Raw genomic sequence first — 12,584 nt, 5'->3', positions numbered from 1 at the left:
TGCAGTTTTTGGCAGGGGCTAGGTTTGAATCCACCACTTCCAGCATATGGGGCCAGCACCCCATTCCTTTGAGCCACAGTCACCGCCCTGTTGTATACTTTTTAAATCAAACCCTTAGCATATTAATCACACTTATTTTAAATTCTCAGAATAATTCCGACATCCCTGTGTTATCTCAGTCTGGTTTTGATGCTTGCTAAAAGCCAGACATGACAAGACCGTCTAAAAAGAAGTCCACTTTTCAGCTTTTGGCTCAGAGGAAGCCAAGGTGCAGCTTTCTTTGGTACACACCAGCCACCGTTATGCTGCCTAAGTTTGACCCCACTGAGATCAAAGTCATGTACCTGAGGTGCACCAGTGGTGAATTTGGTGCCACATCTGCCCTGGCTCCCAAGCTAGGCCCCTAGGTTTGTCTCCAAAAAAGGCTGGTGATGACATTGCCCAAGCAACCGGTGACTGGAAAGGTTTGAAGATTACAGTGAAACTGACTATTTAGAACAGCCAGACCCAGATGGAAGTGGCACCTTCTGCCCCTGCCCTCATCATCAAAGCCCTCAAGGAACCACCAAGAGACAGAAAGAAACAGAAAAACATTAAACGCAATGGAAATATCACTTTCAATGAGATTGTCAACATTGCCAGACAGATGCGGCACCCATCTTTAGCCAAATAACTCTCTGGAACCATTAAAGAGATCCAAGGGACAGCCCAATCTGTGGGCTGCAATGTTGGTGGCTGCCACCCTCGTGACATCATAGATGACATCAACAGTGGTGCAGTAGATGCCCAGCTGGTTAAAAAATACAATGGAAAATGTTTCAGTAAAGAATCATTTGACACCTACCCCACAAAACAGAAGTCCAGTAAATAGGCCACTAGTGATATGGTGGTAAGGTATGTGGAGAGAGTAAATGCTCCATAGTTCGAGAACTAGGCCTCAGTTTGTTAGCGAGCCTGTGCCCATGGGCTATAAACTTCATAAATACTTCCCAATTCCACTGACACCACCCCTGTAGGTGGAACTGAATGGCTAGAGGGGGCTGGAGTTAAGCATGTTCTTTCCCCTAGGTCATTGAGACTCTGAAAATCCCAACAGGTTAGGTTTCTAGTAAAACAGCTTTTCTGGAGGGCAGGCCATATTTAGAAGAGAATGTTCCAGAATATTTCAACCTGCTCCCCCCATGTACATCCCACCAAAAGCACGAGGGGGAATTTTCCTCTGATACTCACTGTGAGGTCCTGGTAGAGCTCCTAGATGTAAAACTCTCAAGAGTGGGGTCTTCCTGTGACCCCCTGAAATTCCTAACTCTCTGCTTATGGACTCTGAGCCTCTGGCCATTCCTTCATCAATCACAGTTTAGGTTTTCCCATCCCAGAACTTCTTCCAAGGAGACTTCTGCTCGTGAGAAGTTGTGATTATCTGTGTTTGCCTGTGTGGCTCTCCAATTTGTGAGGCAGTGGCTTTCCTTGTGACATCATTTCTCTAATGGAGCTAAGAAGTCGTTAATTTCTTCTGCTTACTGACCTTAGGATGAAATGACCACTTCTAAGTTTTTTGTACATGGCCAGGTGAAAACCAAATGTTCCAGACTAGAAACCAGAAGTTTTCTTTTATGGCCGATGCTCATACAAGTTTCTAGTAAGCTGAATTTATCTTCCCAAATGCTTGTTGGAGGACCCCAAGAAAAATGGAAAATAAGAGGTAGGAAACTAAAAGCAGCTTCAAACAGGAAAGATTGCAGTTTTGCCTGAATGTATCTGAAAGTGTTTCTCTGTGGACGTCTATGCTCTCTGTAACGATCGCCTGACTGCAGAAAGGGGGTGAGTAATGAGACTTAAGACAATTTTTACTAGTGGGGACTTATCCCAGGTATTTATAGTGACTAAACTAGTATATTCAGTAGAAACTCAGGAAAGTCAAACTTCCTTTAGGCCTAAACAAAACAGCAGCCAAAATCTCAAAATCTCATTTCCAGTTTCCTGCCTCTATCTCAGCTTCGGTGTGTACTGAGCATTGAGCTTTTTCACATTTGCCCTCCTCATTTGAATTCAATGTTTCATGTTGGGAAAGGGCCACAGTGAGACAAGAGACAGCCCCAAATCCAGCACACTAACTGCTATCTGGGTTTCAACATGATTAAATCCTCCAATCTTCATACGGCTTTGAATGCCTCAACTTGAACCACTCATTGCTCAAGTATCACCCAGAACTAGTTCCTCAGTCTTGATTAAAATTAGAAGCAATGCAGAGGACAGGTTACATTATACTCTTTCATTATTATTATTATTATTAATGTTTTCAATGAAAAAGTTTTTAAAAGAGAAGCCAGGTTATGAGACACAATCTCTTGGAACTCAAATAATAATAAAAGTAACCAAGGAAGGAGATACAAAAATAAACCAAAGAAATAGCTTATTTACATCAAAGTCTGCTTTTCTCTTAAGTTTGGACAAAGTCTACTTTGGCTAACAAATTCCTTCCTTTCCAGGAAAAGTGCATTTGTTTCAGGTACTGTTTGTATTCCTGGAGGAAAAGGAAAGATGAATTCTGAAGGGAAGGATATCCTGGGGACATAGTTTGGTAAATGATATGACATTTTCCCATTCTTGTTTAATATCATAAAGGAATAAATATGAGTGACATGGAACCGAGTAAAAGAAAAGCTGCTTAAAATAATAGGTTGTGAAATCACAATAGTTCCTCAGAGACCAGCTAGTCCAGTTCCCTTATTTTCCTGTTGAGATCTGAGATCTGAATAAGTAAATTTCATTTCCCAAAGTGACTTAGATGGTTAGTAGCAAAACTGAAACTAGAGCCCAAATTTAAATTTCCCAATTCAGCATCCTTTCTAATCAATTTTTCAAGATGCAAAGAATTTTCTACCAAAGTCTGCCTCTATCTATCCATGAGTTTATATCTCTTCTGCCATATAAAGGCTGAATCTCACTGTCCAGCAAAGAGATGATATACGAAGCTTTGGTACATGGGTGTCACCTAAGGAGATCCATGACAAAATTAAGAGTATGCTGAATTTCAATGGAAAAAATATTTCCTGACCCTGTGTAGGCCTAGGCTATTGTATGTGTTTGAGTCAGTTTTTACAGAGATGTTTTGAAAGGAAAAAAATAAAAATAAATTTTAAAATAGAATTAGAACTTATAAAGATACAAAGAAAAATATTTCCTTTTTTATCTTCATGATCTATAAATAAGATAAGCATTTGCCTCAACTTTCCCACAACTTTGGTTTTATATTCTCTACAACTTCTGTATTTTAGGGGTTTTTCCCCCTAATTTTCAAATCTAAATTTTTACTTAAAAAAACTTAGGGGATACATGTGTGTTGTTTGTTCATTTGTTTATTTTACATGATGAATTGTAGGTGCCGAAGTCTTTCAGTGAACACTTCATCAGAAGAGCATACACTGTGCTTGACAGGTAGCTTTTTACTCCTCATCCACCTCCGACTCTCAACCTTCTTAGTTTCCAATATTCCTTACACCTCTTCATAGAGATCCTTCATTTAGCTCCCACTTATAAGGGAGAACATGTGGTATCTGCTTCTTTATTCCAGAGATCCTGCATTGAGACCAATAGTCTCCAGTTTGATCTAAGTTGCTGTGAAAGACCTCATTTCATCCTTTTTTTACAGCTGATTAGTCCCCCATGGTACATTTATATTACATTTTCTTTATCCACTCATTAGCTGATTCCATATCTTTGCAGTTGTGAATTGTGCTGTAATAAACATTCAGGTGCAGGTGTCTTTCTGATGAAATGGCTTCTTTTCCTCTGTGTAGATACCGATTAGTAGGATTGCAGGATTGGGTGGTAGATGTCTTCTAGCTCTTTGAAGAGTCTCCATACCACTTCCCATAGTAGTTGTGCAGGTTTACATTCCCACCAGTGATCTACACTTTTGCCTTTTCATTTCCACATCAACATGGATTGTCTTTTGACTTCATAATAATGTCAATTCTGACAGAGGTAAGGTGGTATCTCTTTGCAGTTTTAATTTGTGTTTTCCTAATAAACAGTGAGGAGCATTTTTTCATGTTTGTTGGCCATTTGTCTTCTTTTGAAGAATCCATTCATGTCTTTTGTCTGGTTTTGCAATAGGGTTATTTATTTCTTGCTGATTTTTGTTTGAATTCTTTATAGATTCTGAATCTTGGCTATTTTAGTGGATGTGTAAGTTGTAAATACCATTTTGTAGGCCGTCTATTTACTCTGTTGATTATTCCTCTTTTTGTGCAGTAACATTTTAGTTTAATTAACTTCTATTTATTTTTTCAGTTGCTATCCAGGCTAGACATAAATTTTATGTGCAATTTACTCTCTTAGACTATTTTAAATTGCATATGAACCTTATGTCCACTTGCTTTTGGAGTCTTATTCGTAAATTCTTTGACTATGTCAATGTACAGAAGAGTTTTCCCTACATTTTCATCCAGAATTTTTACGATTTCATGTCATACATTTAAGTCTATAATATTCTAGTATATCATGAGAGACAGAGATCCAGTTTCATTCTTCTGCACTATCTATAATCAGGGGTCCTCAAACTTTTTAAACAGTGGGCCAGTTCACCATCCCTCAGACCATTAGAGGGCCAGACTGTGGGCCCTGGGACCAGTCGGCTGCTAAGCAGGACAGGCAGCAGAGGCAAAAACACCCGGTGGGCTGGATAAATGTCATAGGCGGGCTGCATGTGGCCCATGGGCCATAGTTTGAGGATGCCTGACCTATATACTAATAATAACTAAGCTGAGAATCAAATCAAGAACTTGTTACTATTTACACCAGCTACAAAGAAAACAAAACACCTAGGAGTATACTTAACCAAGAGGTGAAAAAGCTCTGTAAGGTTAACTATAGAAAACTAAAGGAATAATAGATGAACCAATGGAAAACATCCCATGCTCATGGTTGGAAGAATCAACATAATCAAAATGTCCATATTGCCCGAAGTGATTTATAGACACAATGAAGTTTCCATCAAAATTTCTATGTTATTTCTCACAGACCCCCCCCCAACAAAGTAATCCTAAACTTCATATCAAACCAAAAAAGATATCAGATAACCAACGCAATCCTAGGCAAAAAGAACAAATTAGAACCATCACATTAGCGGACTTCAAATTATTACAAGGCTATCGTAACAAAACCAGCAAAATCCTGGTGTAAAGGTAGACACATAGACCAACAGAACAGAATAGAGAACCCAGAAATGGAACCATACAGCTATGACCAACTGATTTTGAACAAAGCAAACAAATACATACACTGGGGAAGGACTCCCTCTTCAATAAATAGTACTTGGAAAACTGGAAAACTTTTGTATATTTTGAAACATCATTTATGTTCATAATGACTTTGAAATTTTGATACTTATCAGACCTGTTCCTAGATGTTCATATTTAACACTTCATGAGAAGACATATACATTGCTATCTCACAATTTTTTTTTAAATATTAAGTCACTGGTTTCCTTAGTGAATGTAGGTTATCTATCCCATGGCAGGCCTTGAACAAGCAAAGGTCTTCTGTATCATAAAGTACCCAAAAACACTTCAGGATCTAGTTACACTTCTGCTTTAGAAGGCCACCATGAGCACCAGGGAGAACACCTGAAAACATATGCACAAATGGCAAACAGACATAGGAGTTATCACCTGAAACAAAATCTGTGTGAGGAATTAAGAAGTATGCTTGCATTAGCCAGATTTACCAACAAGCCGTGAATGTTAGGGTGGAGGGTAGGTCTGTTTCAAATTGAACTGAGCTTGTGGACTCCTCCCATACAGCCCTTCCTGCTTCCCTCCTTCTCGCTCCCTAACTTGGGATTTATAAATACCTGCACAGCTTTCTTCTAATCCCACACTGTTACATATTTTGAGTCAGTTTCTCTAGCAATAATAGCCTACTTATTACATGTAACAGGGACACACACTCCTTCCCCCCTAATCATGAGAGACTTCTAACCCTCATCCATACAGAAGTGACAGTAGCAAGTCTAAACCAATTGTTCTTCACTTAACAGTTGAGCAGCCAGAGAGACTCTACTGTTTACAAGTGCCCAGAATTATAAATGGAATGCTGAATCTTCTGGGATTAATCTCCCATCCTTAATGCTGGGATGCCTGATTGACTGGGAGATTAGTGGCTTTTATTTCTAACACACTTGTGTGGTCAAGGCAAAGTTACAGCATCCCCGCGAGAGTTACTGCCTGTAACATGCAGTCTGGATGGTTCCCCATCTGCCTTGTAGCACGGTTTTCCCACAGGTACCCTCTCCACTTTCCACTGGCTCCAGGCTGCTAAGGACCCCTACAGGGAGATGCTAATGGGCACGGGCATCTAATCATTCTCAAACTTAGAGGCTGAACATTTTCCTTCCTTGTTTTCCCTTGGGGTTCTGCTTCACTTCCTTTAAGCTCTGAAGCACAACATCCTAGTCCCTAGTAAATAAGAGTACTTGGACAATAATGTTTGAAGTCCTCAGTGCCAAAGGGGAGCCACCATCTTTCTAGCCAAGGCAGACAGAAAAATACAAGTTTGGATTTTAATGGCATATTTTGCTACAATAGGATGATATGAAATATTCATAAATTAACTCAAGAAAATATTTATTGGAACTCAGTTCTATACTGAATGAGATAGAGGGTATAATGAAAGTATCTGACATCTTTGAAGGCTTTAGTTTGAATGATAGAACTGACACAAATGAAACACATGTTGGTTAAGGGTAGGTAAGCTTATTGGTAGTGGGACAAAGCACAGAAAGATATATCAATAAGCTTTACGGACCTGAACTTGGATTAGACCTGCAAAAAGTATCATTAAATTTGACTCCAGATAAAATGTAGAGAAATAAAGAATTTGAATGCCTCAGTCACCATACACACACACGCACACTGCTGCTATGTCTTCATAAACCTTACACAACATGTTCTCTTAATCTTATTTCTTACCTTTGACAATCTGATGTATTACGATTCCTTAACATTCCTGATAAGTCTGGTGGTCTGGAAGTATTAGGGTAAGCTAATATAGCTACTTTTCTGGAAGGAAGAATCTGTTCTTTCTCTATTATGCTCATCACTCCTAGAAGATAACCTTGGCTATATCATGATCACAATATTTCATGTTGAAAGTATGCTATGAATAATGCAAATAAATAATAATAATCCTTGGCTAGGCCAATGGTATTTTACTTTTGATTTTCCTTTTTGGATTTCATATGCCTAATATTTTAAGCATAAATATCTTTACTAGCATGCTACAATAGCAAACAATAGAAACACTCTTGAGTTTGTACTATGCATTAAACCTAATGAATTAGGTGCCATTATTATTCCCATTTTGCAGACGAGGAAACTGAGGCTCAGAGAGGTTAAGTTACTTATCCAAGGACACATCCATATTAAGATGCAGAGCCAGGTTTCAGAACAAAAGTTCTCTGAATCCAACAGCTGCTCTTAATTGCTACTGAATATGAGATGGGAATTCCTTTAACACATTTCTCTAGTTTTCATAATGACGGATTGTCCTTAGATACTACCATACGAAATTCTCAAAAATACCTTATTTCTCTGTAGAAATGGGAATTGAGTTACCTGACTGGTCACGATGGCAATTGAGCTTTGTTTCTCTAATGGGTGAATATGACTTGTTAAATGGTGGATTGAGTCTCTTTTTGGACCAGTGGAAGGCAATAACCTGTATCCACAAAATTCAGCATTGCTTCAGGTGGACAAATTCAGGGTAGATCTCAGAAAACTAACTTTACCTGTCAAACTAAGATAAACCCTTGATCTAACCACTTGTGAAAATCAGAATAATATTTTGGTCTTCTATTCTTCTGACTTCTTTGTCTTATTTTTATGTTGATTGAGAAATCTGGCTAGGAGATGCATGCTGTTTTATAAACTACTGCTATACAACAAATCACCCCCCGAATTTGACAGCTTAGAACAAAAATAATCATGTTTTTTCCCCACAAATTTATAATCTGGGCAGAGTTCAGCAGAGTGGGTTTATCATAATGCCCTGAACCATTAGCAGCCCAGCTGGTCTGGAGGACATGTTTCCAAGATGGCTCACTTACATGGCTGTTGGTGGGAGTTGTCTGCTGAGAGTTCAACTGGAGCTATTGGCCAGAGGCTACTCCTTGAGGCTGATCTGTCTTCCTCACAGGATGATGGTTAGCTTTCAAGAACAAGTCTGCTCCACATGGCAAATTTTTGTTTTCTGGATTTTATAAAATTAAAGAAATTCCAAGGAGCCCAGAAGGAAGCTGTAAGAATACTTATGAATGGCCTTAGAATTCCCAGACTCTTCCTCAGCAGCATTCTATGATCAAGAAAATCTTTATGACAAACTCAGATTCAAGAGAAGGAGAATTGCCATCTTTCAACAGAAGGAGAAGCAAAAAATTTTCACTTATTTTTTATCTACCATAGGTGCTATTGATTGCACTTCATCTAAAGGCCTGTATGTCCTGAAAGATAAAATTATGTAAAGAATAAAATATTAATTCTAAAAGAAAGCAGAAATCATATTCCAGCTTGCTTGTTTTTCTGGAAAGCTTAAGAGCAGTAAAAAATATAAAAGGTTTTTCCTAAATTCAAATAATCTTCAGCTTTATGAATAGTGACTAAATCATGGAAGAATCCAGCAACTACCAAAAATTAAAAGTTCCATGGATTCATAGGATATCAATATAAAACTGATTTTTTTATCATTAAGCAAAAGTATTTATTGCCTGATTTCCAATTTCTAAATTGTTTCTGAACAGAAATGTAACCAGAATTATTTTTTAAAAATTATTTCTCATCTGCATAATAGTTTTCTTTTCATGTACTGTTCTTTCCAAAATGCGCTAAACAGAAGAAAAATATAACACCCCAAAATTGAAATAACACTCCATTTCAACTGCCTAAATTGAAAAGCCTGAGACAGGTAATCAAAGGATGATTAGAACTCCCTGTTGTCTTACAATTTCAATTAGCTCCAGCATAATTTCTAAAATTTTCACCAGATGCAAATAGAAAGAATATGGGCAACTATCAAATATCTATTTCATTGTCAAAGACTTTCACCACCATTGACTCTCTAAATTTAGAGGTGCAAAGGTGTGGTGTATAAAGTTTATAGTCAAAGATCTATTGGCTTGCCCTTTAATAAATGTGTGAGATACTGAAGGTAAGATCATTATCTCAAAGGTTTCTTTTGATGTGGGGAAAAAATATGACTGCTTGTTTTTAACACTGTAAAGTTCAGGGATGCAAAACTTTGCCATGTAGAGTTTATGTTGTAAGTAGAAAAAGAGCCAGAAAGGAAGAATTTCTCCAAGGAGAAATCAGCAAGTTCCAGGAGACATCACATGTGTCCTTCACTGGCTAAAACTTGTTAGGAGTCAAAATCCATGCCCTTTTCTCACGTATATTATTCGTGTAATTTTTTATACAAAGGAATTTTAAAATTTACCAACTGCCAATTATACCAACAATCAAGAGGAGGAATAAACACCTTCAACGTTTCATTTTGCTGCTCATTTCATTCAAAAACTGGAATTAGCAATACAGAGAATAATGAGGGTATCTAACAGCCAGCTTGCTAATCCAAGCCTTCCTCACTTCAAGAAAATATGATATAATAGATGACAGCTATCCTACAAAAAGAATGAATAGTATTGACTTGGTCACAGCTTTATCCAGTCACCAATGTGCAGGAAATAGAGAAACATGAATGTACAATCAGCACATTTGTCTTAGGAAAAGCCTGACAGTCACAAACGGGTCATGGTCTACAACAGATAAAATATAAGAAAAAGAAAAGGAAGAATGAGGGACTATAAATTAAAATTGGCTTAAAAGATGGATAAAAATAATAAAATGGGCAAGATTAGTCCATAATAATGCAAACTGGGTTGGTTAAACTACAAAGAAATATAAGCAAATCACTACTTTAAAAGACTAATGGTCATTTGGGGAAGAAGGAGGGAATTATGATGGAGATGGGGTACACAGAGGGAGTCCTGCTGTGACCAAAGTTCCATTTCTTGATTTGCAGTGGCCATTTTGAGTATATTTGGCTTTTTAAATGATAGTCATCTTACAATAAACAGCATAAAAATGACTTGAAAAATATCATTTTTCAATACATACATAAATAACTCAGATTTTTAAAATTCAGTACATAAATTTGCAGTGGCCATCTTGAGTATATTTGGCTTTTTAAATGATAGTCATCTTACAATAAACAGCATAAAAATGACTTGAAAAATATCATTTTTCAATACATACATAAATAACTCAGATTTTTAAAATTCAGTACATAAATTTAGAACTAAATGATAAAAAATGCCTCACACCAAAAGTTCTAAGATGTCACTAACACAATGAACTTAAAGAGACATTACCTTCAATAATTATTCTAGGAAAAATTAAAAGTTAAACAGTCTTGTGTTAAATATCCATATTAAAAAGTTTAAAGAAAACAAAAAAGTAGAAAAACTCAATAAAATCATAAATGATTTAAATTTTAAAAATTATATACTATAGAGAAAAAAAAACTGATAATACTAATCCAGAATAAAAGAAAAGCAAGCAATAGTGAAAATGATAGGGAACTTAATTATATAGCATATGCAGCAGAATCTGAATAATAAAATAATTATATACATTATGCAAAAAACTTGAAATACATACAAAATGGCAAATCCATAGAAAAAATATAGTAACATTGAGTCAAGAATAAGTAAAATATTTGAATGGTTCTATAAATATTAAGTAAATGCAGTTAGGAATAAAAATTTTTTTCACAAAGGAAACACCAGGCTAAGAGATTTTCATGGCCCTGCCATATACTCAAGGATGATCCTACTTTTATACAAACTTCTCCATAAAAGAGAAATAACAATGCCTGAATCATTCCACAAAGTATATATCATATAATCTTGACACCAAAACCCAACAAGACCTTAGAAGAAATTAAAAACTCAGCCAATCTTACTCATAAATGTAGATTCAATAAATATTAAAATATTAACAAGCGAAATGGAGCAATGTTTGAGAAAAAAAAAGTTGAGTTGATATAGTGACTCAGTTGATTTTGTCTCAGAAATGCAAGGCTAATACAACACTGAAACTATTTTTATCTGCTTTACCACATTAAAGAATTAAAGGAAAAAACTCATATGATCCTCTCAATACATGGATGAAAAAAATCACTAAATAAAATGGAAGATTTATTCATTCATAGAAAGAAAAAAATTATGAAGGAACCAGGGATTAATTCTACAAAAAACAATGTACTTAGTGATGAAACTTAGTAATAAAACATTTCTGTTATTATAAGAAAGGAATATCCACTATCACCTTTCCTATGTCTCCTTGTATTGGAAATAGTAGCCAATGTAGTTGGAGGAAACAGACAAATAAAAGACATAAAGATTAAAAAGGAGAGAAACAAATCTGAATCATTTCTAGAGGTAATACTTTATATATATATATTTGTGCATGTGTGTGTATGGGATGTGAGTATATACATACACTCATATGGAGGGGGTCTGGAGTGTGTGCATGTATGTGTATAAAGGAAGTAGAAAGATTTCTCAGCATAAGGGTAATAATCAAAAGTCAAATGCTTTTTTACATATCTGTAAATCAATAGATGATCTAATAATAAAGAGACATGAAATGTAAAAGCTAACAAAACCACAACAATTATGTAAGAATCATGTAAGAGTGTCCGTCAGGTAACACCAAAAAGAATGAAAAAGCAAGACATAGTCTGGGAAAAAATATTTTCAATATATATAACTACATTTTTACAAAAAAGTTAGTATCAATAAAGAACTCAAAGAAATAAAGAAATAAATATTTAATAGGAAAATAGGGGAAAGACATAAACAGATGTTTTCTAAATGAAAAAACAAGCAAGGCACCTAACCTTGTTAGCACTTGGCAAAATAGGAAATGGTGTGGTTTCATGCTCTCTAGATTGGCAAAAATTGATCATCCCAACCACACCAAAGGTATGAAGACTATGGGACAAAAGAAGCTTTCACACTGGTAAGAACATAAACTAGTTTAATCATCATGAAAATAATTGGTCATTATATAATATACTTAAATATGCTAATCCTGGTCTTCTCCATACTTATTTTCCTAGTCTGTAAAATGGGGCTAATATCTACCTCACAAGATGGTTTTAAAAATTTAAGTGAGATAGGTTGCCCATTGTCCCCATTGCTATTTAACATTGTTATGGAAGTTCTAGCTATTGCAATTCAGGAAGAAAAGGTGATTAAGGGCATACATATAGGAACAGAAGAGGTTAAACTTTCACTTTTTGCAGATGATATGATTGTATATCTGGAAAACACCAGTGATTCAACTAAAAAACTCTTAGAAGTGATGAAGGAATACAGTGGCGTATCAGGATACAAAATCAACACTCATAAATCTGTAGCCTTTATATATACCAACAGCAGCCAAGCTGAAAAAACAGTCAAGGACTCTATCCCATTTAAAGTAGTGCCAAAGAAGATGAAATATTTGGGAGTATACTTAACA

At 36.1% G+C, this 12,584-nt stretch overlaps 1 pseudogene; it reads left to right on the top strand.

Moving 5' to 3' along the window:
* The first annotated feature begins 302 nt into the window (after nt 1-302).
* The window catches only part of LOC100959801, a 64,300-nt pseudogene continuing 52,018 nt past the window's right edge, over nt 303-12,584 (top strand).

This window comes from Otolemur garnettii, unplaced genomic scaffold (assembly GCF_000181295.1).
Source record: "Otolemur garnettii isolate 467f Iridium unplaced genomic scaffold, OtoGar3 scaffold00001, whole genome shotgun sequence".
NCBI classification, from domain to species: Eukaryota; Metazoa; Chordata; class Mammalia; order Primates; family Galagidae; genus Otolemur; species Otolemur garnettii.
This window is presented reverse-complemented; position numbering and strand designations above follow the sequence as displayed.